We start from the raw sequence: 7,078 nt of genomic DNA, 5'->3' as shown, positions 1-7,078 counted from the left end.
TTCAAACCGTAAATAAATAAAAAAGGGATTGCCGGTGACTGAAATGAAACATTCTCAGAACTCAAGGGACACGATTGTGAAATATCCCCCAACACGAAACGCAGCGTTTCAACGAGGATTAAAATGAAATTGGCATAAAATTTATGGGCCAAAATGAAAGAAACAAAAGAATCCGATTGCACTGCAATAAAAAAGAGGAGGGGCTGAACGTGAAAATAGCCCCTCCAGGCGCAACACGCGGATCCCCTGGAGCAGGAGGGTCGGATCGCGCGGGCAAAGGCAACTAAACGACGTCGTTTCATCGTCTAGGCACTTTTTCTCCAAACGGCGTCGTTTAATTAGCAATATAAAAGCCAGATTTTTTCTTGAAATTTCATTTTTCAGTATTTCTTAAAAAAAAAACTCAACAGCCCCCATTTTCTCTCAAACCCCCCTCATATTCGGTCGTTTGGACTGCCGCCAACGCACTCGTGGCCGACGGCCGGCCTCGTGCGAGGGCTTTTCCGGCCAAAGCGTTGAAGCGCGTTCAAAGGCCAAAACCGCAGATCGGGGAAACAAGGAGAGAAAAAACTTGGCCCCTTCCCAAACCGAATCCGACGACGGTGAAGGACCACCGACGGCAGGGCTGCGAGTCTGCTTCAGGTAAGTTTTGCTTTCCCTTTTTTTTATTTTCGTTTAAAAAAATAAAATAATAATAAAAACAAAAAAAGAAGAAGAAAGATTTAAAAAAAACCAGCAATCCTCTTAGTTTCTGCTTTTTATTTCTATTGTTCGTAAAAAGGCGGAAGCAATACAAAATGGCTCTTGTTGTTTTTATAGGCCATTACAAACTGTTTATTTCTCTTTTTTTTTTCTTTATGCTATTTGTTTCTTCTGTTTGTTGCATTGATTTCTTTCTGCTGGTGTCAGAGGCGTGGAGGAGGCGTGTGGTGGCGCGGCGGCAGCAATGGCAGGTCTAGATGCGGCGGCTGAAGAGGGTTAGGGGCTAGGGTTTATTTTTTGCTGAATGTTAAGATAGGTGGGCTAGGGTTTTTAATTTTTGGGCCTTGTTTTTATTTGTTTTGGGTCTTTAGGCCCAGGTCAAAATTGACCTGTTACTGTTATTATATAATACCCTGAAGATCATTAACATATTATTGGCACTTGTGTGCATTTTATACTAGCGCTTGTGCGCATCTTTTTTGGCTCTTATATAATAGCTTGAGGGTCAAAAGCATATATTTGATATGTTAGGGGATAAATCTGCGTAACCTTCTTGAGTCCTCATTCGGTTAATACAAGCTAACTTATGATAATGAAATTTGGTTTACTTGACATATGAAAATCTGATGCAAAAACCCTGAGGGTGAATTGGTATCATGATATATGTTCATTGTGGATGATATGGTATAATGTCATGTCAACATGCTTCTCTACTTAATGCCTTGATGTTTTGAAATTGAATTATGTTAGCATCACTAAGCTTTCAATGCTTATTGTGCGAATGTGTTTGTTTTCCATGCATAGGTGCTGAGTAGACATTTTGATTTGATTGTGAAGGCCAACGACATGCAAAGGCACATATCTCAGCTTAATCAAGTGATTGTAATGTTCGTTTTGAAATTGTTAGTAAATAACATGTACCCAAGTCTCAAGGTCTTATGAGTCTTTATAGGTCAATTTTAACTAGTTGGAATGTTATGATCATGTGAGTATATGATGGCATGATTTGGACTTATAATAAAAGAAGTGGTATTTGTATGTCATGACATAATGTATTGCATGCCATGTTCTTGTGTGTTTTCTGAGTTGTTTTTATATGTCAAATAGATGCATGATAAATTGGTGATATGTTGGACTTGTTTATGTATACTTAGGAGACCATTTACATGCCTCTGAATGTGCATTTTATACATTTCTAATGTTAGTCTCGAGCCTCTAAGAACAAGTCTCGAGACCTCAAATAATTTAAGCATTTTTGTGCAAATCTGGGTAGGAGAATTAAGACTTACTATGTAAGTCTCGAGACATGGACGCTGTGTCTAAAGACCTCAAAACATTAAAGCTAAATTATAAATACTTTGTCTCGAGACTTGAGACTAGGTATCAAGACCTGAGGGTCAAGCTTGAGACTTGGACCTTAAGTCTTGAGACATTGGAACTTCGAAGCAAAAGTTGAAATAGGGGTAGGTCTCAAAAATTGACTTCTAAGTCTCAAGACCTGGCCCTCCATTTTGATAAATTTAACCTTGGATCCGTATACCAATTTTGTGTTTGATTATGTTTGACCCTGAGTGAATACATTTGGGCCCATTTGACCTTTTTCATGTACAATACACTTGGACAGCACAATTTTTATGATTTATGTCATGTTCGCTTGTTTAGCTTCTATGAAAAGAATTATTGCCGTCTAAGTTGTTCCGGAAACAGAATGTGGCCTCTTGCACTCAGACTTATTGTCCGAGTCAAATATGGGGTGTCACATTCAACCAGAGTCTTAAATAATAGTATAGTTAATACTTTAATATATTAATAAAAAATAAATTAATTAAATAAAGTTATTATTTTGAAATAGATTTCATAGTCTATTAAATTATACTTATTATTTTAGATAATTTTTCGTTTTAATATACCTCTTAAAAGTTTCATTAATTAACAATAATGTTGTATATAGTGGTGCTCATAGACCGGGTCGAGCGAGTTTGGGTCAGACCTAAACATGATATTAACATACTTTATATTTACCCAAGTCTGGCCTAACTTGAAATATGAGCTTAAAATTTTGCTCAAACCCGCCCATATTTGCAAGAGACTAACCCAAGCCTATTTTAGGCCCAGTCATATTATTATTATTTAAAATTTTTAAAAAAAATATTTATATTATATTATTTTAATTTTTAATAATTTTATACATTTATTATTTATTGAAATTTTTTATATAGTCATCTTAACATTATTTTAATGTTTACATTAGATTAGTATTATATAATTAGTATATGTTTATTTTTTTAATGTATTCTAAATTACATAATATATAAAAACAAAATAATATAAAGTATTATAAACTTAAAAATGGGTCGGGCTGGGCTCAGTCCTTAAATGTTCAAGCCTAAGCCTGACCCATATTTTAAATGAACCTAATTTTTTTACTTAAATCCTTTCATATTTCAGATAAACTTTCAAATTTAAACTGATAACTCAACTCATTAAAAATATATAATCAAGTAATGCAAGCTATTTGCGTAATCCAACTCAAACACAAGTGGATTAACACCAACTTAAACACAAGTGGGTTAACACCATAAATAAATAGCGTTAGCAAACTTATGCATTTTCATTCAAGTATAGCCTTATAAAGAAAATCATTAAAAAAATAATTTAATATCATTTTATAAAATTTGCTTCCATTACACCGTTCAATTCTCACTGTTATTTGATATATTTGGATTTTATTATTATTATTTGATACTTTTCACCATTGTGAATACTTTTTTATTGTTTTTGAAATAATATGTATCAACTAATAATTATTTATATTAATTTTGATTAATGAAGATTAATAGCATTGATAACTTAGACATATCTAAAAACTAGAAGTATCTTAATCAATGATAAGGCAATGTTATCATATTTGTATTGTTTTTATAGAATGCTTAATTACTCATAATTTCTCTCAGTCTTTAAATAAGAAGATAAATGTGTTTTAAGGTGCTCGAATTTACATCCTCTTACATTGACAATAACCAATGCCAACCAAACTAAAATTTAACCAGCATGATATTTGTATTTTAAATGTAATATTAATTCAAACTATTTTTTTAATTTTTTAAATTTCAGATAATCAAATTTTAAGTTGCCATATTTATGCTACCTATTTGAGCTTTTTTTTATCAATATGATTTTTTTAAATATACAAGTTATTTTATTTTAATTTTATAATATAAATTGTACTTTTTAAAAATATATATTTTTATTAGATTTAAATTTTAAATGCTAAAAAATATATTATTATTTATTAATTAAAAGTCTAAATAAAAAAGTATTAAATATATTTAACATCAAAAAATATATACAACTCGATAAATTGAGACTTAAATACTTCAATCTCTAATTTTTAGAGTGAGTATTTATATGCAAACATAATAAATTATTATTATATTAAAAATAAAAAAGTATCTTAATAAATAAAGTCTAATAGATATTGAATTACAATTTATATTCATTTTAAATTGCTCTTTTGTTGTAATTTAAACTGTTGAAAGTTATAGATAAGTAAGATATTTAAAAATTTAAATTCCGATTTTAGAGATATCCATTCGGTGGGTCAATGCTTTACCTTTAAATGTCTTGTCAATTGTTGCTCCACAACTCATTTCGGGGAGAACCAACTAATTTTGCGTTCGAGTAGCATTTCAACCCTAGCCGCAACTCATCCAGTTGATTCTTCAACATCAATTGGTTTAAACCTCCACTTAGTTTCACTCAAGATTCATCCTGGTCATAGATAGATTACCCAAGTTTGGGTCCATAAGCAATGAATATTTCCCTATGAAGACTCGTATTCATTACGGTTTCAGTGGGTTCCCTTAACCAAGCCACTGTCTATGAGTCACTGGCTTATTCTTCAACAGGCACGAGGTCAGAGGCTCGGGCTCCTCCCATTGCTTGGGAGCTTATAGGTTCATGTTCTATTTCACTCCCTGACGTAGGTTCTTTTCACCCTTCCTTCACGATACTACTTCGCTATTGGTCACCTAGGACTATTTAGCCTTGCACGGTGTCATTGCTAATTCACATGAGATTCCATCTGCTCTGCTTGGGCCAAAGCGTAAGCTAGTGATGCTTTGGCTACTTTACCGCCACCAAATATGCGAACGTTGGACTGGAAATACTATAGCAAAAGGATATATAATAAAGCAGCGATATCTGTGTCACACTTGATTTTCATTAAGTCTCAAAATTTATGGAGATTTCGAAGTTAATTGAATAAAATAGTCAGTTGGCAGGCTCTATTGGAAAACTTGGAAAATTATGTGGCTGATTAGTGAATAGTTGAGCCTCAAACTGGTTCCTTAGTAGGAGACAAAATGACTGCCAATGAATGATAACTTAAAACATTGGACTGTGCGTGAGAAGGGTTGTATATATATGGGTAAGAGGGATTATTTTGAAGGCTAAATTCTCCTCATTTCTTTTTTATTTTCTTTCCTTCTACATCATCTTCCTTGGTTGCTCCGAAGAGGAGAAGGTTGAGGAAAACACTACATGGGGTAGTGATCATGAGATTTGAAGTATGGAAGTTGAAATCTGAGGAATTGTTACCGAGAAAATAAAGGCTTTGGCATTTGGAAAAGCTAAGCTGACGAGGATGAATAATTTAAGGTGAGTTTTTGTACTCAACCTTTGGGTGATTGATGATGTTGTGCTGCTTGTATGATCATGTATCTATATCTACCCTGAGGTTGTTTAAATCCATGGTTGTGTATTAATATGGTGAATGGTATGATGTGTATGCATAACCTTGTGTAAGTATGTGTATGCTTGCAAGTATGATCACTGGATGTTAAATGGTTGTGAATTGACATATTGATAAAAGTCGTACTATACATTATGGTAATAAGTACAATGATTTGTGTGAAATGCATGATTATTATATGCAGATTACGGAGGGAGGTACCTTGACAGGGTAGATGAAGATATGAAAAATTTGCGTCATGGTGGTTCGCGATGGAATGTGCAAGTATGCACAGTCGTTATCAAGTAATAAGTGAGGAAAAATAGTATCGTCTCCACAGGGACTGTATTGATAATCAACAATTGTAAAATTAATATTTACCAAGTTGATTATTAAAATAAAATAATTGAAAGTAATGGATGTTCTAATTAACTTAAATTAACAACTAATATGCAAATGAAAATGAAATAAAATGCAATGAAATGGTTAAGCAGCAGCTCACAAGATTTAACAACAATAACATGAATAAGCTAGAATAATTACAACTCTTGATTTAATTCACTCACAATTATGCTTAACAAATGTTCTAAAAAAATTTAAGGCAACTCGATTATCTATTAATTCGGAATCTAAAATTCATAAGCTTTTGTCGAAGTCTTATGTTTATCACTTAGAAAAACTTGCATATGTCTATGTTAAAATTTAACTAAGGATTATATTTTAAGCCACCATTCCTTAGAATTTATGCAAAGTAATAGGGACATATCTGTTTGAAACAATTTAATCACATAAATCTAAAGTTATGCAAGGTAATGGGGTTCTTTCGAATTATTACAAACCTTTAACCTATTTCTGTCGAATATAGATTAAACATGCATCTTCCAAATATGATGTCCATTAATTACCATCTGGTTCTGATTAAGCAATTAATTTTAATGCATTCAAACATATATTAATGTATGAACAACATAAATTATTTTAATTGGAAGCATAAATAATTGTGGCATAGAACATTATAGACATAATTTGAATTAAATAAATCAAGGAATTGCAATCATTCTAGAAGAAACGAATTAAATCATCATCATTAAATGAACAACATTAAAGTAATCTGCAAGCATGTTTTCAAACTTAAAACAATTTAAAAGAGAGGAAGAAAAACTTTAAGAAAATTTCAGTGATTCTCCAAAAACTGTCCGTGGTGGTTTCCTCCTAATTCTGTCGTTACTTCGATGCAAACTACTCCTCAAGGTGGCCAATTGTAAGAGCTTCAACTCAAGAATTGCTTACTAGGTGAACTCTCAAAGAAAGAGTGGAGAATATGAGAGAAGATGGAAGGCTTAGGAGTGGGAGAGAATGGGGAATGAAGATGTTGAGAGAAGAGAGAATGGTGAGTGAATGAGTGAGTTGAGAGGTGGTATTTATTGATACGAGCCAAAGAGGTGACACTCAAGGGGTTGTTTTTCCTTGTGGTCCAATCACTCGAAGCAAGGCACGACAATTAAAATCAAAGATGAATGCTTTTGTCGAAGACTTTGTTGCTACAAATTTAAGTCATCATGTTCGTGACATTGACAAATACGGGAATGCAATTCACTGGACCAATCTTGGAATAGTGAAAGCCCATAAATTGGTGGATTAATC

General features: G+C 32.7%; 1 long non-coding RNA gene across 1 annotated transcript; it reads left to right on the top strand.

The window, feature by feature from the left end:
• The first annotated feature begins 354 nt into the window (after positions 1–354).
• On the top strand, positions 355–1,191 carry LOC107945730 (uncharacterized). Its single transcript, XR_001696693.2, has 2 exons — positions 355–642; positions 910–1,191. It is a non-coding gene; the product is annotated as an uncharacterized lncRNA (long non-coding RNA).
• Positions 1,192–7,078: the final 5,887 nt, after the last annotated feature.

Source organism: Gossypium hirsutum, chromosome D12 (assembly GCF_007990345.1).
Source record: "Gossypium hirsutum isolate 1008001.06 chromosome D12, Gossypium_hirsutum_v2.1, whole genome shotgun sequence".
Classification (NCBI taxonomy): domain Eukaryota; kingdom Viridiplantae; phylum Streptophyta; class Magnoliopsida; order Malvales; family Malvaceae; genus Gossypium; species Gossypium hirsutum.
This window is presented reverse-complemented; position numbering and strand designations above follow the sequence as displayed.